Source organism: Pan paniscus, chromosome 16, assembly GCF_029289425.2.
Source record: "Pan paniscus chromosome 16, NHGRI_mPanPan1-v2.0_pri, whole genome shotgun sequence".
Lineage (NCBI taxonomy): Eukaryota > Metazoa > Chordata > Mammalia > Primates > Hominidae > Pan > Pan paniscus.
The window spans coordinates 81,822,216-81,834,811 of NC_073265.2; the positions used below are offsets into that span (position 1 = coordinate 81,822,216).

Genomic DNA, 12,596 nt, shown 5'->3' on the forward strand with positions numbered 1-12,596 from the left:
ATCATACCTAATTATGGAGACAGGGAACAGGTACCTCCTCCTCCGGGAAGCCTTCCTTACAACCTCAGACAAAAGAAAGCCCTCTCCATTGCATGTTTCTGGAGTCCTCTCCTTTATCATTTTCTATAGCAGTTCTTACACTGTGTGTTATACAGGCATCTTATTTGTCCTCTTCAGCTGGGAGTTCCTTGTGGGAAGAGATTATATCTTAATAATCTTGGACATCCTACAGCCTCAATGATGATGTCTTAAGAAGGCTAGCTCTTTCATAAAAGTGTTTAAATTGAAAAACAAATGGCTGCTGTTAAACCAAACAGAATAATGAAGACTAAATGGAACTTTAAAAAAGTGACTGATCATGCCTGATCTATAGTTAGGTGCACAGGAAAGGCTAATTGTAAACTGAAAAACAACAAAGAATTTTTTTAACACAACATTCCATTGTATGTTTATGCTATACTTTATTACATTAACCTTTAATTATTGAACGTACCCAGCATTTTTTTCATTCATGAAGAATCCTGCAATGAACATAAATGTACTATCAATTCTGTGAATGAGTATTATTTTAGAATAAATTATTGGAAGACATAAATGGGCATATGCACTGTTAAGAGTTTATGCAAATTGATACTTCTAAATGGAAATTCTTTTAAAGTTCCACCAATAGGTATAAGTTTTGCTGTTGTTTTCTGGTAGATTATTTGGCCCCAGTTAGGGACATTTTTTAAATCCACAGTTTGTTAATAGTTTGCTCTTGAATGGGTGCTGAATCATATCTAGGGCTTTATCCAGGGCAGATAAAGCACCTGCTCTGGATGTTCTTCTCGGTTCAACCCTCAAATCCACACTGTACACCTTTTCTAACCCGCTCTGTGTGAGAAGGGTGGCTTCTTTGCCCTCTGGCTATTGGTTGGGGTCAGCCAATGGGAAGGACCTTCAGGAAATCTAAAGGGGTATGGGTGGGGGAAGAGGGAGAAATTCAGCAAATAACGCTTTCCCGGCATCCTCCTTAGTAACTCATCAGTAGCTTCATTTCTCTACCAAAGACCACAGATTCTACTAGATGTTTCCACACCACCATTTCTGAAAACCATCCCTCTCCTTGCCTTTCAGGCCTTGGGGATCAGGGGATGTGCAGGTGGCAGCTCCCTACTTTTCCTGGGCCTGGGATGCTTCACCATGTCTTATTGGGTTCCCTTAACCCAACAGCACCTCTGCAAAGGGTTCCTTTGTTAGACTCTCCCCATTCACCCTTCTGAAATTTCCATCTATTTTTTGACGAGATTAGACTAACATTGTAATTGGTAACAGGAGTAGCTCCAGGAGCAGAGTGGAAGCCCTTAACCATGAGCAACAACATAGACACAATTTCTAAAATGAGCAGGGGTGTCTTTTGTGGCAATGGAAGTATTTTGACCCGCAGCATCTATGACTAATTGAATTGTAGGGTCCCTAGAAATGAAATCGATGGGTAGACTTACTCAAGTGTACTTGACTCATGTGGAAAGAAACTTTCTGGTTCTGGTGAGCAGAATCCTAATACAATGAATCCTAATACATGGAATCACTGTAATGGGATTCCATGGCCTCCTGCCCACTTTCCAGACCTAGGCCCGTTCACAGAACCAGAGTAGGCTGGATTCTTTGAGGAAGAAACTCTACAGTGCGACCACATGTATACAGTGTGCATCTACCTCCAGGCCTTCCTCAGAGGGCCCTGCATTTATTTCCAGGGTGACTATGCACTAAGGAAAAAGAAATATCCAGACTTTCCAAGGGCTATAAGAGTCATCTCTGAGCAGATGTCAAGCCCTAGAAATTGAATTAATTTCTCAGTGGGTCTGGTGGGACCCACCATGACTTATTTGTCCAGTTCCAGCATGTAGAAGGCCATCATCAAAGATCTGAGAAAGACAGGGGTGCTGGGTCTTACCATAGTGGCCATTTATTTAGCTTGTTGGGCCTGTACAAAACTCAGATAAGTCTGGAGAATAACTGTACATTATCACATACTTAATCAGGTGAGGATGATAACTGTAGCTTTGGTTCCAGATGTGGTAATTTACTGAGAAAATCAGTACAGCCACTGGCTACAGATATGCAACTATTAACATAGCAAATGCCATTTCTTCGATTTCTGTTGAAAAAGATAACCAGAAGAGATTTGTCTCCACATGTTTTCCCTTGAGACCATGATAACTCCCCTGCTTCTTTGTCATAATATAATGCACAGGGATCTCGATTATTTTGATATCCCATAGAACATCACGTGTGGGCACTCCCTCAGTGACAGTGTGCTCATTGTACATGGTAAGGAAAACTTCCCATCATGAACTGGGTAGCATCTGAGTCACCAGATCATAGAGGCAGGCACAGCACCTGTAGTTACATGGAAAAGATCTAAATGAGACTGACTCAAACAAGTACAGAAGGTACAAGTAAATGGCATGAGCACATAGCTCTCTCCCCGTCAAGGTGCCTCTTCCTTATGCTTCACTACTTCTCCCTCTACCCACACTGATGGCCTCATAGGGAATTCCTTCTCACCAGTCTCCAGTTTATGGTGGGGTTTTCAGGGTGTAAAATCCACTAGGAGTGGCCTTCAAAGAGTGGTGAAGGGAAATCCTCATTTGGGCAGACTTTGAGTAGTACAGTCAGATGGCTGCCTATTGCACCTGGAAGAGAAGAGCAGGAGTAAGGCTCAACATTATGTCATTGGCAGAGGTTAACAGGTAAGTGACTGGCTAGAAACTTGGAAAGACCAATACTGGAAAATTGGTGACAGGGAAGCCTGGGCTAGAGATGTATGGGTGGGTCTCTCAGAATGAGCACAGAGGAGACAGTCATTTCTTACAAAAATGCCCACCAGAGGGCATCCACTCCAGTGCCAGCTCTCAGTAATGACTAAGCGTGGATGCCAGTTAGCCTCTTTCCCCAGCCACCCCAGTGCTTGCTCAGGCTCTTATCCCAAGTGGCCCTGAAGGCATGGCTGGGGTCAGGAAGCCTGGACTTTCCCCAGCGAGGCTTATTTGGTTCCTGACACCACTGAGTTCCCTATGAGCCAATGGCAAGTATGGCCCTAATCCCTGAGTATACCAAGCAGCCACATAGGACACATTGATTCCATTGCTCCTTTCATCATGGAGGGGGCAACAAATTTGGCCTCACCAGGATAAATGCCTATTCTGTTAATAGACTTACTTTTCTTGCCTATTGTGCTTCCACGTGCCTCATGATTGGTGTCTTATCGGCTGCCACGTTACCCCAAACAACATAGTCTCCAGCAAAGCAGTTGTTCTATAGCAAAAGAAGTATAGCCTTGACGGGGCACGGTGGCTCACGCCTGTAATCCCAGCACTTTGGGAGGCTGAGGCGGGCGGATCACGAGGTCAGGAGATCGAGACCATCCTGGCTAACACGTGAAACCCTGTCTCTACTAAAAATGAAAAAAAAAAATTAGCCGGGCGTGGTGGCAGGTGCCTGTAGTCCCAGTACTTGGGAGGCTGAAGCAGGAGAATGGCATGAACCCGGGAGGCGGAGCTTGCGGTGAACCCAGGTCGCACCACTGAACTCCAGCCTGGGCGACAGAGTGAGACTCTGTCTCCAAAAAAAAAAAAAAAAAAAAAAAAAGTATAGCCTTGAGATTTACAATGTGCTCCATCACCTAGAAGCAACTGCCTTAATAAAATGGCAAAGGTTTGATTACAAGCACCGGGGGGAAACAACATTCTGCAAGGTTGGGGAGCTACCCTACAGGACGTAGTAGATGCCTTTAATTAGCAGCCAATACGCAGAGCCACTACAATAGCCAGAATGCATGAGTCTGGGAGGCAAAATGTGGATGTGGGAGTTGTCTCTCTCCCTATTTTACCAAACAATTCACTGAAGAATTGCTTTCCCTTATTATGACCTTGAGTTTGATGGGGTTGGAGTGTCTGGTGCCTAAGGTAAGAAAACTCCCGCTAGAGATCACAGTGATATATCAATAAAATTATAGCTTGACACTGAACCCCAACCACATTATTTCTCATACCACCAAACTAACAGGCGGAGGAGTCACTCTACTGACTGGGGTAATTAATCCCAATGGCTACAGGGAAACTGGGTTGCTGTCGTGCAATAGAAGCAAGTGAGACTGTCTGGTAGACAACGGTTCACCGTATTGTTGGAAAATTGCAGAAATCCAGTAAAGACAGGACCACCCAGAGCTTGGATCCTGTGGAAATGAAGGCTGGCATCATTTCACCAGGAAGGAAACTCATTCATCAGAGTTGCTGGCAGAAGGTAAGGGGAACAGGAAAAAGGTGGTGAAAAGTAGAGCTAGGATAATCAGCTTAGGCTTTTGACCAGTTACAGGAGCAAGTACTGTATTAGCTGCTGTGACTTACGTTCCAAAATTGTTTCCTGCCCTCCACCTTTTGGGCCTGAACTTACACTAAAAAAAAAACAGGCGAGGTTTCACATGGTGATACTATTGAAGTCATATTAGCTCAGATAATTTCTTTAATTTTCTCTTCTTCATCTTCTTCTGTTTCTCCTCCTGGAACTTCTATTCTACTGACTGAGTCCTAGCTCTATTCTTGATTTTATCTTTTGATTATTATGGCTCTATTTATTGTTTTTATCTTTTATCTCTATTAATCGCTTGATTAATTTATCTTTTCATTTGTAATTCTCATCTCTGACTTTTGGTTTTGCATTCCAAGAGAATAACATTAGTTGGTCTGATTTCTAAGACTTTTTCTGAAGTATCCATTGTGATATTTAGGCTATTTTTTCTCTTGGAAATTATGTGTTTTTCCAAGATCTGGTTTTTCTTAGCATTGCCCTTTCCCGTGGCTGTCTGCTCCTATTTTATAAACATGATCTCTTTCCCAATCTCACTGCAAATATGAATTCAATGTGTTTGAATTCCTGTTTTCTGGCACTCTGCTTGATTCACCTCTTCAAGCTGCTAATTTTTGTTCATTTTTATGAAGAAAAGTTGAGATCAGTGGTTTGAGGAGTAACATATCATAGTCACTTGGAAAACGTTTTTTCAAAATACGTATACCCAGTTTCCCTTTTTTTCTTCCAGTGCCCTATTTCCCCACTCCCAATAAAAGTATAACAATCTCCAGTAAAAGGTGTCTAGATAAAGATATTAATAAAAAACATAATCTATCTAGATAATTCTGATATGCTTCCTTCCTCCACATGGAGAATCAGCAGGCTAGTGTGCACGGCACACTTAAATGATGTAAACTCTGGGAACTCAGGCCATTATTTGATTAACATGTTGGTTTACTGTGATAGTAGGTATGTAGGTGCTCTGTGTGTTGGCAGTGGTAGCTCATAAGATAAACTTCCTTCCAGGGACAGCATGTCAGGAATGTTGTTGGAGTCTTAGAACAACCTGGTTATTCCCCAGTCTCTCTTTCTTTGTAGCATTAACTAAAAGGGCCACATATCTCAAACGCTGGAGCCCCAAGATGGTAGAGCACAATCAGTTGAGAATCCATAGTGACTGCTGATCCCTATGAATCATAAGCTTTTGCTGTGTTAAAACACCAAGACTATGAAATTCTTGTTTTAACACAGAATAACTTAGTGCATTCTGATTATTTTGTATCTTGAGTGTTGTTTTCCACATGATACATCAGAATTTTCCTATACCCTTAAAGACTATACAAGAATGAGACTTTGAATGGCTCCACAATATTTCATCATAAGTTTATGTACCGTAAATTTACTGACCTAATCCTCTATTGTTGAACATTTGGTTGAAAACAGTTTTAGAAACTATAAACAATATTGTAACAAACTCCATTGTGTTTGGCATTCGTTCATTGTCAAAATTTCACTAGTGCTACTCACATGATTAGAAATGATTACATACTGCTACAAATAACAAAATATTAGTGTACCATAGATTTAAGAACTATAATGTTTTTATTTGAAGATGACATGATTGTTTACATGGAAAATTCTTGAGAATCTACAAAACAAGTAAAACTAATACATTTATTTAACAAGATCAGACCATGTGAAATATGCATGCAAAAATCAATTGTATTTTATGTACTAGTGGCAAACAGTTGAAAATGGAATTAAATAAAAACAATTAAACAGAGAATACCATAAAAAAATAAAAATTTTAGGATTTAATTTGTAAATACATGCAATATCTCTACATTGAAAATTATGAAACATAACTGAGAGAAATAAAAAATAGCTAAATAAATAAAGAAACATACCATTTTCCTGGATCAAATACTCAACATTTTTAATATGGCAGTTCTCTCCAAAGTGATATATAGATTCAACTAATCACAAGCATAATCTTACCTGGGTTTTTATAGAAATTGACAAGTTGATTCTAAAATTTATATGGTAATTCTTGCCTCCCTGACAGTAGCTCAGCCTCCAGGACTCTCTTCCAGCATGGCTGAAGACACCTCTTCACATAAGATGGTGACAACAAATCACAGGCGCAAATTCACAGATCAGTTGAAAATCCTCATCAATACCTTCAATCAAAAACCTTACCCAGGTTATGCTACCAAACAAAAACTTGCTTTAGAAATCAATACAGAAGAGTCCAGAACCCAGATTTGGTTTCAGAATCGAAGAGCTGGATTCCAGAAAAGACCAGAACCTGGGACTTTAGAATCAAGTCAGAGCCATGGGCAAGATCGACCTGACGCAGAGTTTCAAAGTAGAGAAGCCAGATGGTGTTGTACCACCTACAGCGCCTCTCAATTAAGCACTCTCATCAAGGCATCTATGAAAAACCCATACCCTGGGATTGATTCCAGAGAACAAGTTGCTGAAGAAATTGGTGTTCCAGAGTTAAGAGTCCAAATCTGGTTCCAAAACTGAAGATCTAGATTTCATCTCCAGAGAAACAGGGAACCTGTTTTGTCCTTAGAACAAGAAGACCAGGGGCAAGATTTCTGAGGGACATCAAGGTACAGAAGATACACAAAATGGCACCAACCTCACTAGCAATTCTCATTTCTCTAGAGCCAGAAGATGGTGAACACAGTCAAGTTCAGTGTATTTGATATTATCAACTTGGGCCCCAAATCTCTCTCACAGTCTTCCTGGGAGTCTATCCTTCTGCTGAAACTGCAAGCTAAGCCCTCTGAAGATGGTAAAGGACACGGCCAGGTGCGGTGGCTCATGCTTGTAATCCCAGCACTTTGGGACACCGAGGCAGAAAGACTGCCTGAGCCCAGGAGTTCAAAACCAGCCTGGGCAGCATAGCAAGACCCTGTCTCTATTATAAAAAATGAAATAAAATAAATAAAAAGGACTGTAGGAGGCAGAGACAGGTACAGGAGGCACCACACTACCCTATTGACACAGCCTGGATCCAGAGTTCAGCGGACCTTGAGACAATGAAAATAAACTTAGTAATAATCAAAATAAATAAATAAAAATAAAATGAATATGGCAATTCAAAAGACTTAAATATCAAAGTCAATCTTGAAAAAGAAGAGAAAAGTTAGAAGACAAACAATCTAAATCAAAACTTACTATAATGCTATAGTGATCAACAAACTCGTCCTGGTATGAAGATCAACAAATAGATCAACAGAACAGACTGGAGTTCAGAAATAGGCCTATAGTTACAGAACGTGATTTTTACAAAGGTGTCAAATCTTTTCAACTAATAGGGTTGGAGTAACTAAAATCCATATGGAAAACAACAAACCTTGACCCCTTACCTCATACCACACTCAAACACTAATTCAAGATAAATCAGAGACCTAATTATGAAAGGTAAAATTATAGGGCTTCTTGGAGAAATCACAGAACATCTTTGCAAGCTGGGGGTAGGCAGAGTTTCTTTAGCAGGTTACAGAAAGCAGTGACCATAAATGGGAAAATTTTTATAAATTAGACTATCAAAATTAAATACTTTTGATTAAAAGACATCATGAAGAAAATATATACTAGACTACAGATAGGAAAACAATATTTACTAAAAACAACTCAACACAAACTCAATAATAAAAGCCAAACAATCGAATCAACAACTGGAGGAAAAAAAAAAAACATGTGAATAAGAAGATATGTGCATGGCCAATAAACATGGAAAAAGGTTCTGAAAAGCATTTGCTATTGAAAATGCAAATTTAAACCACAATAGGACACCAATCAACACTCATTAGCATGGATAAAATTAAAACGAGTAACATCAAATGGTGGGAAAGGTGTGGAGCAACTGAAATCTGTGTACGTTGTTGGTAGAAACGTAAAGTGGTGTGACCACTCTGAAAAATATCTGCTCATTTCTTTATTTTTTTAGATTTTATTCTTATTTTTTAGATGGAGTCTCGCTCTTGTCGCCCAGGCTGGAGTGCAGTGGAGCGATCTCGGCTCACTGCAGCCTCCGCCTCTCAGGTTCAAGCGATTCTCCCTCCTCAGCCTCCCAGGTATCTGGGATTACAGGCGGGTGCCACCACACCCTGCTAATTTTTGTATTTTTAGTAGAGACAGGGTTTCACCATGTTGGCCAGGCTGGCCTTCAGCTCCTGAGGTCAGGTGATGCTGGGATTACAGGTGTGAGCCACTGTGCCTGGCCTGATCGTTTCTTTAATAACTAAGCATATATGTGTCAAGTTGGCTAGGCCATGGTACCCAGATACGTGGTCAAACACCAATTTAGATATTGCTGTGAAGTTATTTTTTGGAGGAGATTAACATTTCAATCAGTAGACTGTGAGTAAGGCAGATGACCCTCTGTAATGTGGATGGGCCTCATTCAATCTGTTGAAGGCCTTAAGAGAAACGACTGATGTCCCCCAAACAGAGGAAAGCCTCCAGATTGTCTTTGGATTTGGGCTACACCTTTAATATTTCCCTGGCCAACCCTGCTGGCCTACCCTGCAGATATTAAACTTGCCAACCCCACAGTCATGTGAAGCAATTCCTTAAAATAAACACACACTCTCTCTCTCTCACTCTCTCTCCTCACACATACACTCACACATACACACACACACACACACACACATTGATTCTGTCTTTAGAAAACCCTGACAAATACACTATTACTTGACCCAGCAATTCTATACAAGAAAATGAAGTCAAATGTCCCTAAAACTAATTGTACAAGACTGTTCATGTGGGTTTATTCACAATAGGCAGAAACTGGAAACAGATCAGGTGACCACTGATAGCAGAATGGATAAACAAACCATATTATATTCATACAGTGGAATACTGCTTAGCAGCAGAAAGCCATGAACTACTGATAAATACAACAACATGGCTTAATCGCAAAAACATTTTATCTGAGTGAAAAAGCCTTACACAAAAGAGTATTTACGATGTGATTCCATTTATCTAAAGGACAGGGAAAACTAATCAATGATGAAAAAGGAAATCAGAATAGCAGTTGCCTCTGGGGATGGGATGGAGGCCGGGGCTTACTGGAAACAGGAATGAAGGAGCTTTCTGGGGTAAGGGTATTGTTCCATGTGTTAATGGAGTATGGGGTATACAGGTGCATGCATCTTTCAAAGCTCATCAAATAGTACAGTAAATATATCATTTCATTTTAGGCAAATTTTATCTTAAAGAAAAAAGAAATATAACTAGATATTAAACTCTAGGTAGCAGTATACATGGTGAAGTGTTTAGGGGTGAAATATGCTGATGTTTGAATCTCACTTTGAAATGCACTAAAAATAAGAGAAATTAATGGATAGAGAGATGGATAGGTATATCAGAATAAGTGTAGAGAGATGTTAATTGTAGAAACCAGATGGCAGGTGTTTGCTATACAGTTATTTCCAGTTTCCTACATGTTTGAAATTTCTCCTAATAACATGTTGGAAAAAAAGAGAAGTTTATTTCTCTTCAAGAAATAAAGATCCAGAAGCAGGCAATCCTGGACTTAGATGGCAACTCCATCATGACTAGCAATTCAGCCTCCTTCAGTTTTCTTCTACTTTCCTTAGCATGCCACCTCATAGCTGGATCTCTCAGCAACTATTCCACTCTGCAGCCAGCAAGACACTCACAGCATCCAAGCAATTCTTTCCTGTCTCTCCTGCCTCATCATTATTTCTCTCTCTACTGGATTGCTGTCATCAGCATACAAAACTGTAGTTATTTTTCTCATCTGAAAAAGATTCTTCTCTTGGCCAGGCATGGTGGTTCATGCCTGTAATCTCAGCACTTTGGGAGGTTGAAGCAGGAGGATCACCTGAGGCCAGGAGTTCGAGACCAGTGCGGCCAACATGGCAAAACTCTGTCTCAACTATAAATATAAAAATTAGCTGGGTGTGGTGGTGCATACCTGTAATCCCAGCTACTCAGGAGGCTGAGGCAGGAGAATCACTTGAACCCCAGGAGGTCACAGTGAGACGAGATTGTGCCACTGAACTCCAGTCTGGGCAACAGAGCAAGACTCCATCTCTCTCTCTATATATATATATGTATATATATTCTATATATATGTGTATATATATGTGTATATATTCTATATATGTATATATATTCTATATATGTGTATATATGTATATATATTCTATGTATGTGTATATATACACATATATATGTATATATATTCTATGTATGTGTATATATACACATATATATGTATATGTATTCTATGTATGTGTATATATACACATATATATGTATATGTATTCTATGTATGTGTATATATACACATATATATGTATATATATTCTATGTATGTGTATATATACACATATATGTATATATATTCTATGTATGTGTATATATACACATATATATGTATATATATTCTATGTATGTGTATATATACACATATATGTATATATATTCTATGTATGTGTATATATACACATATATATGTATATATATTCTATGTATGTGTATATATTCTATATATGTATATATATTCTACATATATGTGTATATATGTATATATATTCTATGTCTGTGTATATATACACATATATATATGTATACCCAACTTCCTCTTCTTTTAGCTGCTGTCCTGTTTCTTTGCCCTCCTCTACGCAAAAAAAAAAAAAAAAATCCTCAAAAAAATAAAGATGCTGCCCGTGTGTGATTCCGTCCTGCGCAGCTGTTCTCTTGAGCAGTGGTTGTTTATATCCATCCACCTTCTCTCCCATCTAAGTGCGTGCCGCCACCTGATGGAAGATTCGATGGGCATGTAGGTGGACATGAGCCCCCTGAGGCCCCAGAACTATCTTTTCGGTTGTGAACTAAAGGCCTACAAAGATTACCACTTTAAGGTGGATAATGATGAAAATGAACACCAGTTATTTTTAAGAACAGTCAGTTTAGGGGCGGGTGCAAAGGATGAATTGGACATTGTTGAAGCAGAGGCAATGAATTACAAAGGCAGTCCAATTAAAGTAACACTGGCAACTTTGAAAATGTCTGTACAGCCAACGGTTTCCCTTGGGGACTCTGAAATAACACCACCAGTGATCTCACGGTTGAAGTGTGGTTCAGGGCCAGTGCATATTAGTGGGCAGCACTTAGTAGCTGTGGAGGAAGATGCAGAGTCAGAAGATGAAGAGGAGGAGGATGTGAGACTCTTAAGTATATCTGGAAAGCGGTCTGCCACTGGAGGTGGTAGCAAGGTTCCACAGAAACAAGTAAAACTTGCTGCTGATGAAGATGATGGTGATGATAAAGACGATGATGGTGATGATGATTTTGATGATGAGGAAACTGAAGGAAAAGCACCAGTGAAGAAATCTATACAAGATACTCCAGCCAAAAAATGCACAAAAGTCAAATCAGAATAGAAAAGACAAAACCATCATTAACACCAAGAACAAAAGGACGAGAATTTTTCAAAAAACAGGAAAAAACTCCTAAAACACCAAAAGGACCTAGTTCTGTAGAAGACATTAAAGCAAAAATGCAAGCAAATGTAGAAAAAGGTCTTTCTTTTCCCAAAGTGGAAGCCAAGTTCTTCAATTATGTGAAGAATTGCTTCCGGAGGATTTACCAGGAGGCTATCCAAGATCTCTGGCAGTGGAGGAAGTCTCTTTAAGAAAATAGTTTAACAGTCCCCGCTGTGTGATGTTCCCCTTCCTGTGTCCATGTGTTCTCATTGTTGTGGGGTGGGGGGAGGGGGGAGGGATAGCATTAGGAGACATACCTAATGCTAAATGACGAGTTAATGGGTGCAGCACACCATCATGGCACATGTATACCTATGTAACAAACCTGCACGTTGTGCACATGTACCCTAAAACTTAAAGTATAATAATAATTTTAAAAAAGAAAAATAGTTTAAACAATTTGTCAAAAATTTTCTGTCTTATTTCATTTCTGCAACAGTTGATATCTGGCTGTCCTTTTTATAATGCAGAGTGAGAACTTTCCCTACCGTGTTTGATAAATGTTGTCTAGGTTCCATTGCCAAGAATGTGTTGTCCAAAATACCTGTTTAGTTTTTAAAGATGGAACTCCACTCTTTGCTTGGTTTTTTAAGTATGTATGGAATGTTATGATAGAACATAGTAATAGCGGTGGTCAGACATGGAAATGGTGGGGAGATAAAATTATACATGTGAAATAAAACTCAGTATTTTAATAAAGTTAAAAATAAAAATAAAGATGCC

The 12,596-nt window shown here is 39.5% G+C and overlaps 2 pseudogenes; both read left to right on the top strand.

Annotated features, from left to right (window-relative positions):
- The first annotated feature begins 5,849 nt into the window (after positions 1 to 5,849).
- On the top strand, positions 5,850 to 8,546 carry LOC117976106 (double homeobox protein A-like; annotated as a pseudogene).
- A 2,290-nt stretch (positions 8,547 to 10,836) lies between these two features.
- LOC100977801 (nucleophosmin-like) lies at positions 10,837 to 12,022 on the top strand (annotated as a pseudogene).
- Positions 12,023 to 12,596: the final 574 nt, after the last annotated feature.